Below are 20,570 nucleotides of genomic sequence, written 5' to 3'. Positions count from 1 at the left end.
AGTGCGGGTGACAGGTGGCAGTGCTGTTGTGAGCTTGCCTGAGCTGTGTGGGGAAAGGAGTTGGAAGCTTGTCCTTTGCAGTACCTTGAGATAGTCGTGTCCAGCTGTCCTTGTGCAGCCTCCATTCGACACTTGTGTGAAGGGTTTGGCGGAGGACGTTGTTGTCGACGGCTGTGGGACATCCTGTGGTGTGCGCAGGTTGGACGTGCTGTCTTCCATGGCTTCGCCCAGTGGCTTGTCTGGTACTTGGCGTTTGCCATAGTGACAGTTCTGCATGGGTCCTGTGCTTGATCTGTCCAACTGCTCTCATGGTTCAACAGCTGTCTGAGCCATTTCAAGTCTTTGTTTCTGGTTTGAGCCTCAGTCTAGCTGGTTGGTGAGGCTCTGAGCATGTGTCTGCTCCTTCTGGTCTCTGTGATCTGCGGTGTGAGGTTGTTTTAGCCGCTGTTTATCAGTTCAGTGGTTCAACCTACTAGACCACCATCTCCGCTTGAGTTTCGATGACTTGGATGTGAGGCGTGGCCTCGGCAGGGTGTTGGGTGTCGCTTCTCATGGGCTGCAAACTGCAGGTTCCTTCAGTGTTGCACTGGAGGAGTGGCTTGCTACGGCAGAGGTAGTGAATGTCCTTGGTCAAAGTACACATGCACAGGCTTGGGGCCAGGTACAGCTGTGTGTTGCTGTCGTGGTAGGCCACCACATCTGGGGTGTGTATCTTGATCTGGGTGTTACCTCGCCAACGCCCAACATTGACAGTGACCTTGAGTCTGTAGGTGTTGTTTTCAGGTGTAGTTTGTCAATATACTGGTGAGCGGCGTAGGTTCTGACAAAGCTAGAGTCTCTTGTTTGATACAGCAAGTGCAGTGGGCAGGGTCATCTGCCACCCAGTCACAAGTTCAAAGGTAGACACATGAGTTGATTCATGTGGGGTGGTTCTGATGTCCATGAGCACCAACGGAAGTTTCACATCCCAGTCTTTCTGGTTGGCAGGCACATACTTTCTGTTCGATTGGTTCGTTCGACTTGGTGTTGTTTGGTGCTGGAAGACATTCTACTCACTTGGAGAACTGGCATACAACTGTGAGGAAGTACTTGTTGTCCCTCGTCGATCTGGGTAGGGATCCTGCCCAGTCTGTTTGGAGGTTTGACTACAGGACTGTGACTCCTCTGCGTTGCAGTGTTTGGGTTTGCCGGTTAGAATTGTTAGCAAACCAGATACTTCAGACATACTCTGACACGACTTGCTGCATGCCAGGCCAATATGCAACTTGTTTCTGTGTCTTGTGGCTCTGGTACCGTGGTGTCTGGCACATGGTGCATTGTGGGCATACATTTAGCATTACCCCCCTTTTGACACTGTGGCATCACAAGCTTTAGCGCTGTGAGGGCATCAGAGGCATACCACAGAATGTTGCTTTCGCCCGCAGCATGTGTTTGCCGTTATGCAGTCGTCTGAGGCCTGTGGTAGCAGTGAAGTCAGACGTCGTGACGGGGTGGTTGGAGGGGTCTGAGAGGTGGTTACTCATAGATTGTATGTCAGTGTCAGAGGCTTGCATGTCAGCTGTGTCATTCATGGAAATTGTGGAGCCAGCGTAAGCGGCTGTGATGTTGGAATCGTTGCAGGAATAGTTTGTGTGCTGTGGGTTATTCCAGCCCCATCAAGGGTGGTTGCGTGTGTGGGAGGTCACCATAGATTGCTGTGAAGTGTGCCAGTCTTGGCCAGGGAATCAGTTCGGTCATTCAAGTCTTTGTCAAGGCCGGGTTGCCTTGAGTTTCCTGTCACCTTTTTCCGGTGGACAGTCATGTCGTGTGTTCTTGTAATGTCATCACACGCTTGGAACAGGTGTTGGCGTTTGACTGCTTTCTTGAGGCCATTTTGTTTCCAACCTGGAAGGTGGCATGTGAAACGGTGTCTGGCATAGTTGGAGTGCAAAAAAGGAGTTCTCTGTTGTTGTGGGCCGATGCGATTTGTCGGGTTATTAGAATGGCTGCCACATAAGCATATTGTGATGAGTGAGGGCCCAACTTGAAGTGCTGTGGAGGGCAAGGCTGGTTTCAGCCATAGTACGCCCGCACCTGCTTTTAGGATGCCCTCTTGGTTGCAAGAGCATCCACCGACGTAGGTGGTGGGCAGTCCTTGACACCCATTCTTTTCAAAGTACCTGTGACAGGTCTGTTGTTGGGGTTCCTCTGTGTCCAGCGTCACCGCTGGTGTGTCATCAGAACAGTTTTGGCAGGCAGCCGAGTCGTTTCCCTGTGCAGACTTGTGATTCTGGGCATAACGTGCCTCAACATTGCGGCCCTGAAGGGTCATCAACCATGTGAATTGGTAACGACGCCATCTCAGATGCGTTGGCTGTTGAGGACATTACAGGCTGTTGGAATGTCTCTATAATAACCTTTTGTGCTCCGATGTAGTCGGAGAATCGCTGGAAGGCCCATGCGGTGCAGAGTAGAGCCTTTTCACAGTCAGAGTATCTGCTCTCTGGTGGAAGAAATGTCTTGCTTGACTGTACAACTATACTTTTATCTTGGTCATGTTTTGGTATAGACTAGCACTAAAGCAGTGTTTGGAGAATCCAGCTTTCAAGTGAAACTCCTGTTGTGTGTCAGGGTGAGCAAGACATGGAGCTATGCACAGATGTTGTTTCAGTTCATTCATGGCACTTGCTTGAGCTTCTGTCCAGACGAATGGGCTGTCCTTCTTCATGAGAACATCATCTTCGCAGATGAGGTTGCCTCTCATTCTGGTGTCTGGGCATGCTTTGTTCCGGAAGATGTTGAACTCGGCTGGTGAGTTGGCATAGCCGAGTTGGCACCTTGTGAAAGTACGCTGTCGGTTGCAGGAGGTGAAAGACAGCTGGTGCTGCAGTATCCTGTTCGTTGATTAAAGTACAGACTCCTGGAATGGTCTGGCCTGACAGGAGGTTTTCAGGCTTGGCAGGAACCACAGGGGGCTGTGATGTCAGTGGGGCTCACACTACCTCATTGGTAAAGTCCACATGAGCCTTGAGGCGAATCAAGGGGTCTGCTTCTATGTAGACGTTATGAAGTGGATCTGGAAGGACCAGGATGTAGTGTGTGAGGCACCGATCGTTCCATGTCAAGTTCAAAGTGCAGGTGCCCTTGACAGTTACCATGGTTGTTAGGCAGGAGTCCAACGGGCAGCGGGTACGCTTGCTTGCAGATGGAAGGTTGGATGTTACTTCCATGAGGGCTTTGAACAGTGCTAGACTGATGGCTGAGTTGTCTGCCCATAGTGCAAGTATGATGTCTGTAGTTGTAACATCATTCAGCTGGAGGTTGGTCATGACCTTGGGGCAGTGAAAGTCAGAGTCTATGGTGAGTTGAAAAGTGCAGAGTAGCGAACTTGAACTTTGCTCTGGTGCTGAGACAGTGTTCTCGCGGCTGGTTGCAAGATTTCTCGTGACCTCTGTGACCTGACAGTCTGGCTCAGGTGATCTGGGTGGCTGGAGAGGCAGAGGTTCTCGCACTTGAGCCCAAATCTTTAGCTGTTTGAAGTCTAGTAGGGGCTCAAAATGATCTAGCAGATCTTTGCCGACAAGAAAGAGGGTATGTGTCCATTGGTTACATGTACACTGGGTGTTCCGGACTCATTAAGGCCCATCGTTAGCTGGATGGGAGCTATCTGTTCAAGTTGGATCTCATTTTGGCTGCATGACTGCACATTTAACTCACATTTTGGGATTTCAGAGTTCGATTGTTCAGGAAGTGCAGCTGTCAGCTGAGGTGGTTGGGCGACGCTGTCACTTGGTGATGAAGTCTCTGGTTCTTTGGACTGTGGTTGGTGCACAGTGCTTGGTTCAGTCGGAGGGTAGTCAGAAAGGACGTTGGGTGCCGGTCTTAGTCTCAGTCGTAAGGTGTCTGGCCTGTCCTTCTTGTCTCCCTTGTGAGAAGTTCTTTCAGAATCCTCAGGATCTCTGCTGACTCAGATGAAGCTGCACCGTTTGGCTCTGGTGAGCAGTGATGGGAATAACGGCGTTACAGATAAACGGCGTTATTAACGGTATAATTTTTTTCAGTAACGAGTAATCAAACAAATTACTGTTTCTCCCGTTACAACGCCGTTAGCGTTACTGAGGGGAAAAAAATGCGGCGTTAGTCGCGTTACTATAATTGAGCTCACGCTCACTGAAGCGCTTTTCATCCGAACAGGCTCTCTGTCAGTCGGACCTGCAACTTGTGTGTGCGTGTGCGCGCGCACCAGCCATGCGTGTTGGGGGTGGGTGCGGTGGTACACATACTGATGATGATTGGTGGGTGGGAGACAAGGTTGAAGTTCATAGGTTGAGTTCACACCTATTTTTTTCACGGTCTATGGTTCACACACACACCTACACCTATGACGCACACGCATATGCACATTCAGCGATGGTCCAACGACTTCAAAGGTAGCTTTCGCAAATTGGAAGTATAAGCGCTACTTTTCCCTCATTGAGGTGAAAGGTAAGAATATTTAAGTAACGTGCAACTTATGCCCAGGAAGAAAAAGTCTCTCCACGCCGGTGGCAAGTGATTCTGAAGCGCCTCACATCATATGCCACAAAATTAGTGGCTAAAAACCCAGGTGATAACGTAAGCTCCACTACCAAAGGAAAGTATAGTACTGATAATATTTACACAATATTTACACTATTGTAGGCCTACTGATAATATTTACAATAATGCATTGAATTTGATAGGTGTCTCTCACATTGTCCCACAGCAACATTACAATAGTGCACATTAATGTACAATGTGTTATAATAATAATTTATTCTATTTAGTGTCCAATTCATTGATTTAACATATCTAATACTGGGGGCATCCAAGTTATTTGACATATTTGAACATTTGGAAAAAAAAAGGTAACGCAGTAATTACTTTCCCTGGTAATTAGTTACTTTTATAATGATGTAACTCAGTTACTAACTCAGTTACTATTTGTAAGAAGTAACTAGTAACTATAACTAATTACTTTTTTAAAGTAACGTGCCCAACACTGCTGGTGAGTGCTCAGACTTGGGTTTGTTTGGGGCGAGCCGTGAGTCGTTCTGCCGCTGGCTATCTGGGCTAGGTACACTGACCGATGAGGATCGTCCATTTCTAGGCTGGCATCCCATGTGGCTTCACCTTTGGGTGGTTAGACAGACGTGGCTTGTCCCAGAGTCTTTCAGTGCGCTCGGACAGTTGCTTAGGACGGGCACCATGCCGGTCGTGCTGCTCTCTGCTGGCTTGGAACGGTCTTGATGGTTACAAAGTCTGTCACTGTGTTGTTGCAGGGCGCCCCCTGGAGCCAGCTCTGAACGGTGATCAGAGACGGGGGAAATCATTGAATTTCTCTCAGTCTTTTCAGAAGCAGTCTTTTTACTCGGCAGTCCCGTAGCTGTCGGTAGTCCAACTTTACAGTCTCAGGTTGCCGGTTGAGGAAATGCCACGCCTCATGGCTGGAAAGTGAATGTTCATATCCTGCAGGTAGGTGTGCGCGTCTTGGCTTCCTGCAGGGTTTGGGGTGAAAGTTGGGATGTTTCTGGCCAGCTTATAGAGTTCTTGGGAAGCCACGGTGTGCCTGGGCAAGATTCTCTGGATTGGCTCCCACCGCCTTTGCCGCTGGTGGGGGCTCTTGGCTGCTGGCTGGTGACAACTTGAGCAGTGGGCTTTCACCCCCCTTTTGAGCTAGGAACTCTTGGCTGGGGGTTTCTTGGCCCACTTGTCAGAGGAAACTGTGTGGTGTGTGTTTCCCCTTGCTGTTCACTATGCAATGTACATGCATACTTCAGTTCTCTGTGAACAGTTTCAAGTTCTTTGTTTTGAATAGTCTTTTTGTTGAACCAAATCTTGGATCTTGGCATGGGCCGTTTGCAAGTGGGTTTCACAAGCTTTGGCCTTGCTGTCTCTTTCTTTCAGTTCAATCTCTGCTCTTGTTAGGAGAGCTTCACCTCGTTGGAGTTTTTCTTTTAGTTCCTCTTCGGATTCTTTCTCCAACTGCTCTCTGTGCTTTGTCTCGACACAAAGTTCTGCCAGGGCATTTTGGAGTCTCTCAACTTCCTCCCGAAGCTGTAGGTCCGTTTCATCCTCCCTTCCGCGTTGGTCCTGGGTCTCCAGGAGTAGCTGATCTAGACGACTCTGCGCGTGGTCCTGGTTCCTCCGGGCCTCCTCAGCCTGGAGCTTCAACGCTGCCGTTCTTGGCTCAGGGGCTGCAGGTCACTGTGGCTTTAGGCAGGAAAGCAGTCATCATGGCGCTCGATCAGGTCATCACACAAAAGAGGCCAATGCAAGTCCGTATAGGGTTTAGCGCTATAGCGATATGTGACTATTCAATTTGTGTGTGCAATTTCGACTAACTGGTGCAGACAGTTAGTGAAATCTAGGCCGGGCACCTATTGTCTTGGCCGTGAGTGGCCAGGTGGGGCCGATTTATGTGGGTGAGTATCAGATTTAAATAACAATTTGACAGTGCGGTCGCCTAGTGGGTCATTTACTGACACTGGCTGTTGGTCGTCAATCTATTATTCAGCTTTCCTTGATGGCTCTCATAGGTTGTCTTTAGGTGAACTGAAAGAAACTAAACAACAGAACAGTAGAGTAGAAAAGAGCAAAATAACCAAAAATACTTAAAGAGAAGGCATGAAATAAAACAAAATGAGAACATAAGAAGAGATAGATAGGGAAAGGATCTAAGCTTAATACCAATGCTAGGGTTTATGACATGGCCAACGAGTGAGGGGGCGCTGTTGAGCTATAAAGCCTAGGGGAAAGGTATGGCTTAAAAAGGGAGAAAGGTGTGGCCAAACACTTAAATGACCGGGAATATGTATATTCTAGGGCTTGCAATAAGTGAATGGGCTTACTTTACTTACTATGCCTGGGGTGAATTGGGGTCACTTCAGGTGAGACTCAGTGGTGAGGTCACTACCTGTAAATATACAAATGGCTAACAAGGAAAACGTAACATCAGCTTAAACTTGTTTAAACCAAATTTAATAATTCGGTGAAGTAAGTGAGGTAAAAGACTATTTAATAAATAGTGCTAAAACATAAAATAATGATGATAATGTTGGTAATTATCAGAGCAACCTTGAAAAAGGGAGAAATAGAATTAATTAAATCAATCTATTCAGAAATGGAGCCAAAGGAGAAGAGAGAGGAAAGCCAACCTATGAGAGTGCCCAGCAGGGGGCATGCTACTGATAAGTGGCTATCACAGGCTGAAAAGAGAAGGCTTAATTTAAATTTAGGTTCAAACTTGTTTAAACCAAAATGTAAATAAGTGCAGGGTATCAGAATGGTATGGAATGGAAGAAAACAATTGATAAAGAAAATAAAACTAAAAAGAAAAGATGGAGAAAATAACTAAAATTGAAACAACATGAGAAAAGAAGGGAAACTGACTTAGCAGAAAATGTCGCAAAGGGGCTTGTTCCCCTTAGGTAGCATCACTGGCTGAAGGGAGAACTTAGTTTAAATTCAAATTCAAACTTTGTTTAAACCAAATTTAAATAAGTGTGAGAAGTCAGTGAAACAGAAAGATTGAATAATGTCAAATAGTAGCAATAGCAGGAAATTAATGAAGATAATTATAATAGGAAGCAAATAACATAACGAAAAGACAGTTCACTTTGTCATACTAAAGAGCAGGGAGTAGGGAAAGACGTCCAGAAGATGGCGTAGTGGAGTCCACTCCAAGGAGTGGGGTCAGGTGTGAGTAATCTGAGAGGTGCGGAACACCTAGTAGGCTTCCCTCTTGTGTTAGTCAGAGGTATTACGGCACCCATGGAGGGTGATTTAAATTTTGAGCGTCAGAACAGGGGAAAGGGCTTTCCACCTCCTAACGCGGCGATTTCACTGCAATCTTTCACAAGTGAGAAAGGAATTTGTTTTCAAATTTCCTTTGTGCCACTTTGAAGAACACAGAGTGTGTGGCCGGATTTATTTTACCGGATATACACAAAAATGTAAAACAGAATATTTTCTCTGCTACAAATTTTCAACTAGCTCAAAGTTAAAAATAAAATACTCCCATTCACACATCAATCCGATACTGGCCAGCAGTTTTTCTGATTGATTTGTGCAAGGTGTGCGTTTTGGTTTGCTACGCCAAAATTCCACCTCAAGGGGATGAGATCGCTTAGTTGAATAACACTAGCCTAGAAATCTAGACGCACCCTAGCGGCAGAACATTTATTTGCCGCGAGTGTAGTCTAGCAACTCTCGGTAGACCTCAGAGCTGGAAAAACCAAACTCTGGTCAGGCCAATCACAGCGTGTATAGAGTCGGTGGGCGGGCGTAACATAAAGACGGAGCGGAGTTGCGGAGGTTCTTGGTGCTACAGGTTAACAAAGAAGCTGACGATCAGAGTCTTTCAAATTGGTTTTGGCCGCTACTCTGGAAGACTTGAAGTTAAGCTTTTCTTTGAGGAAAGAACAAAGAATGGCACTGAAGTCATTCGTAAGAAAGGAAGATGTATTCAGAGTTTAATCTATCAACTGACGTTAGCTCCGCTTCGGTTGGTTGTGGCGCTATCCAATTGCGTGCAGAGGGAATTTGACAGACAACTGTTTATCCCACCCCTCGGATTGAGCCCTGTCAATGGTGAGTTTCCAGACCAAACATCTTGATGTGGGTCTGGCTTGTCAAGCTAGAATAACACTAGAATACGCAATGATTCAAATCTAGCAATTGATAAGGCCTTTTACAAAATGAATATGAGGAGCTTCGCTCAAATCGTTATATCATCACGCTGAAAGAAGATTTCTTCGTTCTGACAGGTGGGTTTTCATAATATCATCACGCTGAAAGAAGATTTCTTCGTTCTGACAGGTGGGTTTGATAATGTTAAAATGTTCTGCAAAAGAAGTTTCTTTCTTTTTACAGAGACAGTTTTTACATTATGAACTGCAGTTTTTATTTTTAGCAATCAACAGTGACTAAAATGTTTGACAAAATAGCAGCTGTTAACATACTATTAACTGAAATCAGCTTTGGGCTTTCCAGTTACAGATACGTGAGTTCGCGTTTGAGACTCTCTGAAGCGCGCATACAAAATATCAAAATCAATACCAATAATATACACATAAAATTGACAAAGTTGCTCACAAAACAAAGTTTAAAATGTGCGCGAAATTTCTCTACCAATATGTAGCGTTTTAGGGTTACATATATTATTAAATTAAATTAGCTCAATAAAATGAATGGGGAATTATGGGTAGGCTATTAATATTTAGGGATTTATGATTAATCATAACAGGTTATAATCGAATCATAAATCTCAAAATCACCCAAAAGGGGAATACCTAACCTAGGTATTTATGCAATATATATATATATGTGGTTAACAACAATTTATTGCAATTAACTACGGATATATATCTGTATTAAATAATCACAGAATAACCTCTAGAGTTGATTCAGAATTCCTCTGATCCGTTCTGTTTAACGAACGAGCAGTACAATCCTTATCAACTTTCACTAGGTCTTCTACCCAATTTTCGGAAAGTTTATCCCTCTGGCCACAAAGGACAAACTTTCTGAGTTATGGTATTAATTAAAGCATTCAATGATACTTATAAGAGCTCGTAGCTTAGATCTGACATTAAAGGGACTCGTGTTTTGTGAGCAACAACAATGACAATCAAAACGTGGATACAATGGTTTTAATAATGATTGATACTACGATTACATACGACTAAATAAAGGATACATGTATATACAGAACAATGGAAAGTAAAGAAGGAGGATAAGGAGAAAGGAAAGGAAAGGAAGAAGGGTATGATCGTGTCCGATCCGACACTTTCCCAAACGTAACCACTAGAGCCAGCAAGAACCATCATCACCTTAAACAGGGGTACAATCTTAAAATGCATCTAAATTTCGATAGAATTGATACTTGCATGGTTTCTTTGTGTTGTGTAAAGCAAGATGCGTGCGTTGGCGTTTCTCAGAGCGTTCATGCGCTGAAGCTCTAGCTCCGTTTGGTCCTTCCGGAGCTTGGTCGGTCCGCGGGAGATTTAAAGGTGTTTAGAAGCGAGTGTCTTGGAAGGGAAAGTTCATCTCGTCCAAGCTAAGAAGGTTCCTCATGCGCAGTGATGCGCACACTCTGATAGAGCGCGCCGCTGGCCGTGTCGCGGAGTGTGCCGCTGGCCGCGTCGCTGAGCACGTCGATCTTCAAAGGAAACAACCAGCTTGGCTGGGCCGCTGATGTGATGGGAGGAAAAGAAAATTTGTCTCGTCGGAATCCTTGCAAGTTGACTGAGCAAAGATGTGCTTGTGTTTCTGTCCTTTAAAGTCCATTAACCTACGCCCATCTTCCCTGAGATGACCAGTCGTTGATGTGAATTTCAGGCGGGAGAGAATTTCTTTGTTCAGACTTTATTACTCGATGGAATGTTCTTGCTGGAAGCCAGAATTAGTAAAGTTTCACTCCAAAAGGACTAAACATACTAACGGTACATCTCATAATCATATAATTTGCACCATTGACTAAGACAAAGAAAGAGGAACCTTTAGACATCAAACATGCCTTAGTTTAAATGCATAAAAGCAGTGTATCTTCTTTACAGAGCCATTTTGAGCATTTCAGATGGCTCTTACATCACACAAACATAAGAAATATAGGGAGCATGCATATACTTAAGAAATTATTATATATGTAATTTCTGGGATAGTTTAATTAAAGGCTAAATAAAGAGGAATGCTTGCGTATGTGTGTGTGTTAAGGTCATCCCCCGGCCATTCTCGACTGAAGGGTGAGTTAGGGGTCCTGGCTGATTAGGATCTGATTGAAGCTCTCACAGGGCCATCATCGTATCTTCTGGTCACACTCTAGCTGATAATTAACCAGTCAGTGGTGCAATCTAACTCAGACTTGTTGGAGCCATTGGAGTAGGGATTTAATTTATATGCAGAGCTGTGGAAGAGAAAAGCATCTCTGATGTTCCTCAAAACGACTCATCACTTTGATCCCATTAGAGAGAAACTACAGACGCTACATGACACATCATTTATATATATAATATATATGTACACACATATATATATATATATATATATATATATATATATAATATATATATCGTCGCTGCCCGATGAAACTCACGTATGTCCAAAACGCTTACTTTTCAGGAAGTGAAAAAAACACTGTATTTCAAAAGCAGTTGAATGTAGCGTTGTCATACTTGGTACGGCATCTTTACATGTAACCATATTCTTGCCAGTGTAATGATATAATCCACATTTGACCAAAATTGAGTTTAAATGGACATACGTGCATATTTTACAGTAACGGTGCTCGATACGCGTTCTTCCGATCATTAATTTGAATGGCAAAGTCGCGTTTCAGCAGAGGAATACGTGAGGAATACAGAGGAATACGTGCTGGATATTCTCAGCCTCTGGCATGCGGTGATAGCAGTATGAGTGAGGCATGTTCTAGTGACAATCATGACAGTAGCATTACAGGCTATAATTTGATCAGTTTGACTGAGAAAAAAAAGGCTGAATCTTATCAAAGAGACCTAGTTTATTTACATACTAGCAAGCAAACTAATCTGTGAAGAACTAGATTAGAACTAAACTGTGGAGAGCTTCAATGTCGTACTTTCGGCTATCCAGTGCTGAGCTTCGATGAAACAACTTCACGAGACCAGCGAGACCGGCGAGATGCTTCCACAGGGCGGGAGATACGTGGCGTGATTGACAGCTTTGACACCAAATGGATATACGTGAAAATCAGATGACATGATTTCACAACTTTTCATTGGCCATTTAGATATGTGACGCATACTGTATACGGAAATGAACCTGGACATTCAATCCATCGAAAAATCTAAAAATCGGCAAAATGGACATACGTGGTTTTCATCGGACAGCGACGATATATATATAAATATATATATATATATATATATATATATATATATATATATATATATATGTAAGTCTTATACTACTGGGCTCATGGAGGCCGGTAACTATAAGGAATATGTTCATCCTCAATAAACCCGTTTTCATCCTCAATAAACCCGTCTCCAGCATGTTGCCCCCGGTCCCTCGAATATTCTGATCTATTATGACCTCCGAGCTGTAAAGCTGCCAGAATAATAATAATCATACGCTGTTTGTTAATTGGCCAGAGGAGAACTGGCACCCCGACTGGTTTCTCCCAAGGTTTATTTTTCTCCATTAGGTCACCTAATGGGGTTTTGGTTTCCTTGCCACTGTTGCCTCTGGCTTGGCGTGCTCAGTTGGGGACATTATTATTTAGATTTATTTCGATGTTTAGTTGAAAAATTTTAACTAAATTAACCATTTAAACTAAATTACTGATCGAATTATTGATCTAACGCCCACACTGTCACTGTATGATACTTGAAATGTTTCCAGAATGGCTATACAGCTGATTAAAATTATGCTGCATTATTTTCCTGTTTAACACTGTAAAGCTGCTTTGAAACAATCTACATTGTTAAAAGCGCTATATAAATAAAGTTGACTTGACTTGACTTGACTAAGCATTGAAGCATATGAAGGCCCCAAATGCCAACTTATGACGGGGACAGGCTTACAAGGCAATCTAATATTCGTTAGGCCGTCTTAGTATTTTTATACAGCGAGGACTTGTGCCTGCAGTGCAGGGACATCCAGACTGTAGAATCTGGTTAAAGTAGATGGTGAGGACCAACCTGCCGATCTACAAATGTCACCCATAGAAACTCCACTAGACCACGCCCAGGAGGAGGCCATGCCTCTGGTGGAGTGGGCTTTGACACCTATGGGTAATTGGAGGCCCATAGTGTCATATGCTAACGCTATCGCGTCAACTAGCCATCTGGCTAGGCTTTGTTTGGTGACCGGAAGTCCCTTAGTTCGGTCACAAAAACTTACAAAGAGCTGCTTCGACTGTCTAAAGTGGGAGGACCGCTCAATATATCCTCTAAGCGCCCTAACAGGGCAGAGCAGGTGTAACTGTCTCTCATCCTCCGAAGTGAGAGCAGAGAGAGTGATTACCTGTGCTTTGAACAGTGTTGAAAGCACTTTAGGTACAAAACCATGCCCTGGTTTGAGGATGACTTTAGAATCTCCTGGGCCAATTCTAAACATGATGCGTTCACAGCAGGGGCGGGTCTAGACAATTTTTTCGTGGGGGGGCCAGGCTGGTGCACAGACTCAGAGAGGGGTGGCACATTTAAATACATGTAAACAGTGAACTAGTATAAATAGAGGTAATAATACTGTATATTATTGATAACAAAACTTATTATAATGAGTGAAAAGGAATTCAAAATGAGCAACTTCAAATGTGATATGAAATAACAAATAACTCAACAGTAGTAGAAGCACATGGGCTGTGTTAAATGCAATGCAAGATTTTTTCCATCATAGTTGTATTTAGTTTTAAACAAGATGGACCTACATAATTGACAACAGTAGAAAGGCTTTTAAACTCAACAAGAAGCTGTAGCAGTGTTTATTCATATTTATATTACATTATAAATATATTATTTTTGTTTCCCACAGTATTTTGTGAGACTGTGCTGGGTAGACATTGGTCTCTCTAGGCTAGGGGGTGCTCCTCAAAAGAAAATTTTGTTCATTTTAAATTTAAATGCATAAATCTGGTGCATTTTGAGAGCAAAATTAAGTGACTAGATCCATGAAGATTTTTTTTTTTTTGTAAACAATTTTGTACTTTAGTAGTAATTTATTTATTGGTTGCATAGATATGAATGGTGATGGTAAAGGGCACATAAATTATAGTTCATAAATGGTAAAACATGTAGGAGTATGCATTCAAACCATCAAAAATATGTAGCAAAAGAGGTTACCTTCGTTGAATTAACTTATTTCTACAATAATTAGTGGGGGCTTGTAATACATATTTACTATGTGAATATTTAGGCTACTAGGGGTCTAACTGTTCAAATTACTCATGGTTCAGTCTGTATGTGCTATATTCAGGGAAAAAAGAACTACTGTCAAATAAAAATAAAGAAAATAAAAACAAATAATCTAACTATGCAAAACCACAAATAAATACAATCAGAGCAAAGATACTTATAAAATAAATCAGGTTTTTCTGCTAGGTCTAACATTAGTTCTCAGGTACCTAAATTGAATATCAGTAATAAAATGTAAAATAGCATTGCATATTTGACTGTAAAAATTAAAGATTGTTATTAAAGTTACAAAAGCTAGAGCAGTGAGTGATTTCCTTGTCTTTTGTTGTTTGATTAACATTAAAAACACAGACAGCAAGAATATTAGTTTGCTAGAATACTCAAGACGATCATGTTGACAATTTTTGTGTGAACTTGTCCGTTTAAGCGCAAGACTCGAAAGAGAACTCAATATTTGCGCGCTATCTGAGACACAGGTTTGCGCGCTTCGGATGAGCGCACACACGCAATCTTCTCACAGCGCACGCAACTTCTCATTCGCGTCTTCTGGATTCTGAATTGGCTTAGTTTTAGTTCATTTTTGTGCGCAAATGATTTTTTATAAGCTTTAAAGCAGAGTAACCAACCACCGCACTTCGCCGTCCGTTTGCGCCCACTATTTACTCCGATAACAACACGTCACGGTAGAGTGGTTCCTCCCCAGTGCGGAGGCGCTCCACAACCATAACAACAACAGGGGGATGAGTACAGTGGCCACTTGCATGCATACAATTAAATATAAATAAATCAATGCACTGTATAATATTAGTTCTCTTACGAGAGGTTCTCTCGTATTGCATAAGTTCCTTACGCATCGTATTGCGTAAGTTCCTTACGCATCGGGAAAGTTTTCTTTCTTCGAGATTACTGAAAAACCCAAAATTATCCTTAATTTTGTAATATTGTCAACGCAGTGCGGCAGCCTGGCAGACCATAGCAGGCTATTCCAGCGTGCTATTGGCTGCTCTGCTGGCAACTGCAGCAGCCTATCGGTGAGCCCGCGTGACGTGGCGACCAATGAGGGCGCTTCGCGCCCACCTGGCTTCCTTTGCCTACAGGTGGGGCGTGGCCACGTGTATATAAGCGGGGCTCACGGGCTGCATATTCGATTTTCTGTTCTTCAGCGAAGCTCTTCGCATCGCTGGATCTGGGACCCGCCGCCGTTGACCGCGCAGCACAGCAAGCTTAGGACAGCGCCTGAAGAAGCCGGTTGCATTTTCGCCACCTTCAGCCTTCCGTGCCTGCTCTGCTATCCGGCAGCATTATATCCTTTTATTGCTCAAGTGTTGTCGCCGCTGCGTCACACTTTCCCAAAAAGAGCCGAGCGTTTGTTTCAAAATGTCTCGTTCCCTCTGCGGCTCGTGTCACGTGCCGCTCAGTTCCGGAGACCGCCACGTGATTTGCGCTCTCTGCCTGGGCCGCGATCACGCCGCTGCCGCACTCCTTGCCGGCGGATGCCCGGAGTGCGAGGACTTGACGATGTCGACCCTGCGGACTCGACTCGATCAGTTCGAGGATGACATCCATTCTGTCCCTGTTAAGCCGCGCAAGAAGAAGCGCCGCTCGCAGCGGACACCGGAGTTCACGGAGAAGAGCTCGCCGGAACCTTTCCCGCCAGCTTCTCTCTCGCCTTCCCCGCCCCCACCCCAGGCCGCCATGTCTGTTGCCGCCTCCGGGGATGAGGCGGATGTGGCTGAGGAACGCGCCGACAGCTGCTCCATCATGGCATCCGACAGCGAGGATTGGTCCTCCGCGGCCTCTTCAGTCCGGACCTCCGGACGCTCTCGAGCGGGTGAGGACGCGGAACTCTTGCGCCTTCTCACCCGGGCTGTCGAGCAGCTAGGCCTCGAATGGTCTCCGCCGAAGGTGGCAGCACCGAATCGGCTCGATGGATGTTTCCTCAACAGTCGCCGCCGCGCGCCCACCTCCAGGACTGCACCTTTCCTGCCTGAACTTCACGAGGAGCTCGCAAAGTCCTGGAACGCGCCACTTTCCGCGAGGGTTTCGTCTCAAGCATCTTCGACGCTCTCACAAGTTGACGGCGCTGCTGAGAAAGGCTACAGTGCTATCCCTCCGGTGGAAGAGGCGGTCGCAGCGCACCTTTGCCCGCCCTCCGGTTGGCGCTCAAAGGCTGCTCTCCCGTCCAAGGCCTGCAGAATGACGTCATCGCTGATCGGCCGCGCTTTCGCTGCCTCCGGTCAAGCTGCGTCTGCTCTGCATTCTATGGCCGTGCTGCAAATCCTCCAGGCTAATCTCCTCCGCGATTTGGACGAGAAAAGCACAGACACTGAGCTGGTTACGGATTTGAGAAGCGCGACGGATCTTGCCCTCCGCGCTACCAAGACCGCAGCACAAGCCCTCGGACGCTCTATGGCCTCCCTCACGGTAGCTGAGCGGCACCTCTGGCTCACGCTCGCGGATATGCGAGAAACGGAGCGCGCGGCTTTTCTCAATGCCCCGCTCTCCTCGTCCGGCCTATTCGGCCCAGCAGTCAAGGGGATCGTCGATCGCTTTTCTGAGGTACAGAAGACGTCTCAAGCCATGAACCTCTTTCTGCCTCGACGCCCCGGCGCTAGCAATAGCTCCGCCGCTCGCCGTCCTCGTGACCAGCCAGCGCCGAGCTCCGCGCATCGCCCAGCGCGGCCCCCTTCGTCTCAGCGAAGACCGAGCGGCCGCGCCAGATCGCGCTCTTCCAGCAGAGGCAAGCCGCCTCCCCCCAGGGGACCCCGGCCTAGGATCGCGCTGAAGCCCGAGCCTCCAAAGTCCTCCTAGCCAGAGGGGGGAAACGACGGTTAAGTCCCGCCGCGGCCGGACCACCGCCAAAACTATTTTCCCTGTCAGCCCCCACCACTGTGGCTGCTGCAGATGGTTCTCACGCAGCCAACGAGCCGGCAAAACTGCCCTCTCGCCTGTCTACAAACGCCGTTTTTACGGCGAACCAGAGAATTCACAAAAGTTGCAATTTTTCTGGCTGCACGGCTCACGCCGAGTGTGTTTCAAATGCAGTAAACGTGCCCACTTGTCTGTGTTCACCTCTGCACCCAAGCACCACAAATCCTGTGTCTCTCACTCACATAAAGCGGCCACCGGCCGCTCGAGTGCCAAAGTTAGGTCACGTGTCCGCTTATTTGCGCCCACGCCTAATCACAACACGCGCTGTCACACAGCCACCCCTAACCGGTCATGTTCCACGCATAAGAGTTGTGCCCGCTCTAACGCGCTCACACATTTTCGCGAACATTCTGCCCCCGGCGCCACGCGCCGCGCTACACACCATTTGTTCTCCGCCCAAGGTGGCAGAAACGACGAGTGTAGGGCCGCACACAAGTCACTCCCCGCTCGAAGCGGCAGAGATACAGTGTATAGGGCGGCCAGCCATCGCGAGCGATCGGCTGGCCCACAGCACAGAGAGCGCGCGCATTGCGCCCGCCCCTCCTATACAGGCCGTCAAACCCGCGAAGCGCGGCGTTTCGAGCCCGGAGGCCGTTCTATCCCGTGTGGCACACGCGAGAGCGTGGGAAGCCATTCCAGGTGTATCAGAATGGGTGCTGAGAACAGTGAAGCACGGCTACACTCTGCAGCTCGCCGCCCTCCGCGCTTCTGTGCGCGTACAGAGACGAGAGTGAGCGAGGAAGTAGCACATCTACTTCAAGCTGAGATAGCCACACTGCTGTGCAAAGGGGCTATAGAACCGGTTCCCCATTCTATGAGCGAGTCAGGCTTTTACAGCCGGTATTTTCTCGTTCCGAAAAGGGATGGGTCGCTCAGACCGATTCTGGATCTGAGGCGTCTGAACAAAGCTCTTATGAAAAGATCGTTCAAGATGCTCACGACCAAGCAGATCCTCGCGCATATTCGCCCGAGAGACTGGCTAATTTCCCTAGACTTGAAAGACGCATACTTTCAAATCAAGATAACGCCGCGTCACAGGCCATTCTTACGATTCGCCTTCGACGGTCAGGCTTATCAATACACCGTCCTGCCATTCGGCCTGTCACTAGCACCCCGTATATTTACGAAGTGCATGGACGCGGCCCTCGCTCCCCTGAGAAGACAGGGTATGCGAGTTTTGAATTATCTGGACGATTGGCTCATCCTGGCACAGTCAGAGGCCGAGCTCCTCGCCCACAGGGCAGTGCTGCTCAGCCATTTGGACAGCCTGGGGCTCACGGTCAATTGGACCAAGAGCTCATTGGTGCCCACGCAATCAACCTCATTTCTGGGCTTGAATCTGGACACCCTGGCAATGTCAGCCCGCCTGTCACCCCTACGCGCGCGTCGAGTTCGACGCATGGCCGCGTACTTTCAGCCGGGCAAAATCGCACCTCTCAAAGTTTTTCAGAGGATGCTGGGACGCATGGCCTCAGCTGCAGCAGTGCTCCAGCTGGGCCTAATGCGCATGCGCCCGCTTCAACGCTGGTTAAACGCTCGAGTGCCTCACAGGGCCTGGGCGTCCGGGGGCTTCCGGATCAGAGTGACTCAGAGCTGTGTTTCAGCTCTGGAACCCTGGTTAGTAGCCGACTGGTACCGGCAGGGAGTGACGATGGGAGCCATCTCACACCGCAAGGTTATCTCGACGGACGCCTCCACCTCGGGTTGGGGCGCCGTTTTCGAGGGCAAATCGGCTTTCGGCCTCTGGTCGAGCCGGGAAAAACTCCTACACATAAACTGTTTGGAGATGATAGCGGTAGAAAACGCACTCAAGCAGTTTCTCTCTCTTATACGAGGCCACCATGTATTGGTCCGGTCGGACAATACCACGGTGGTATCCTACGTGAACCGGCAGAGCGGTGTCAGATCCAGTTGTCTGGGCAATCTGACAGAGCGCCTGCTCACGTGGGCACACAGCTCGCTGCGCTCGCTAAGGGCCGCGCACGTACCGGGCCTACTCAACGTGGGCCCGGACAAGCTGTCCAGGGGCCTCATTCTCACAGGCGAATGGTCCTTGCACAACCAGACAGTCCGGCTGGTATGGCGCCTATTCGGCAGAGCGGAGCTCGACCTCTTTGCAACGAGAGAAAACGCCCGCTGCCCGAAGTTTCTATCCAAAAGCGAGGATGCGCTGTCCCAGCCTTGGCCCAGCCTCCCGCTGTATGCTTTCCCGCCGATTTCCCTATTGCCCCAGGTTGTAGCGAAAATCAGGGAGACGCGCCGCCCGGTGCTCCTTGTAGCGCCGCGCTGGGAGAACCAGATTTGGTACCCAGAGCTGGTGAAGCTGTCGCACTCACCCCCGTGGCCAGTTCCGCTGAGAGAAGACCTCCTCTCTCAAGCCGGAGGGTCAGTTTGGCATCCCCATCCAGAGCGATGGTCTCTGCATGTATGGGTGACCAACGGATATCCGTTGACCTGCCCGAAGGGGTTATGAACACGATCTCACACTCTAGAGCCCCCTCGACGAGGCGGTTATATAGTTCTAAGTGGTCGGTGTTTACTGAGTGGTGTGTTTCCAAGGGTTTGGATCCACAGCAATGTGGGGTCCAGCGGGTGCTCTCCTTCCTCCAGGAGCTTTTGGAACTGGGCAGGGCCCCTTCCACGCTCAAAGTGTATGTAGCGGCTATAGCAGCGTTCGCTCAGACGACGCTGGGCAGCACGCTAGGAAGGAACGAGCTCATCATCCGTTTCCTCAGAGGAGCCAGACGGATGAATCCCCCGCGGCCCCCATCGGTTCCTATATGGGATCTGGCCTTGGTCCTAGAGGCCTTGAAGGCTTATCCCTTCGAACCGCTTGAAAACGTGGAACCGAGGTTCCTTTCGCTCAAAACCGCGTTCCTGATAGCTCTGGCTTCAGTGAAACGCGTGGGGGATCTACACGCGCTCTCAGTGAGCCCGACGTGTATGGAGTTCGGTCCTAATGACTCCAAGGTCATTCTCAGGCCGAGGCATGGTTATGTCCCCAAAGCAATCGGCACTCCCTTCAGGGCGCAGATTATCTCCCTCTCGGCTCTGCCAGCATCCGACGAGGGGGACGGTGGCAATGTCCTCTGCCCTGTCAGGGCATTGAGGGTTTATGTCACACGCTCCGCCAAACACCTGCAGTACCCGCTAGGTGTCAGAGCACACTCCACTAGAGGCATGGCCTCTTCGTGGGCTTGGGCCAGAGGGATTTCCATCCACGATATCTGTATGGCGGCAGGCTGGGCCTCCCCGTCTACGTTCGTGAGATTTTACAATCTGGAAGTTCCTGCCTTACAGGCCAAAGTGTTATCAGTTCAGTGATTCTGCGCAGACATAGCTCACATACTGGTAGTAAGTTCGGTACTAGGCTTATGTGAATTTGTAGGAGACCGGCGGTGCCGTTCCCTCATTTACGAGACAAGCTGTTGTGAGTTTGAAGGTGACCGGCGGTGCCGTTACCTCACTCATATAACAAGATATTGTGAATTTGAAGGCGACCGGCGTTGCCGTTCCCTCATTCATGAGACAAGGTGTGGTGAATTTGAAGGAGTCCGGCAGGTGCCGTTCCCTCATTCATGGGACAGGGTGTTGTAACCACCCGTCGTAACCACCCGTCAGTTCAAATGAATTATCCGTATATGCGGTGGCCCGTTTCCTTACCGGCCACCCTGCCCGAGCAGTGTTTTTTCCCCGGTTCCCTGGGAAACATGTGCGGTATGCGAGGCACGCACAGCGTTGACAATA

This window comes from Gobio gobio (assembly GCF_949357685.1).
Source record: "Gobio gobio genome assembly, chromosome: 2".
Lineage (NCBI taxonomy): Eukaryota > Metazoa > Chordata > Actinopteri > Cypriniformes > Gobionidae > Gobio > Gobio gobio.
Note: the sequence above shows the minus strand (reverse complement) of the source record.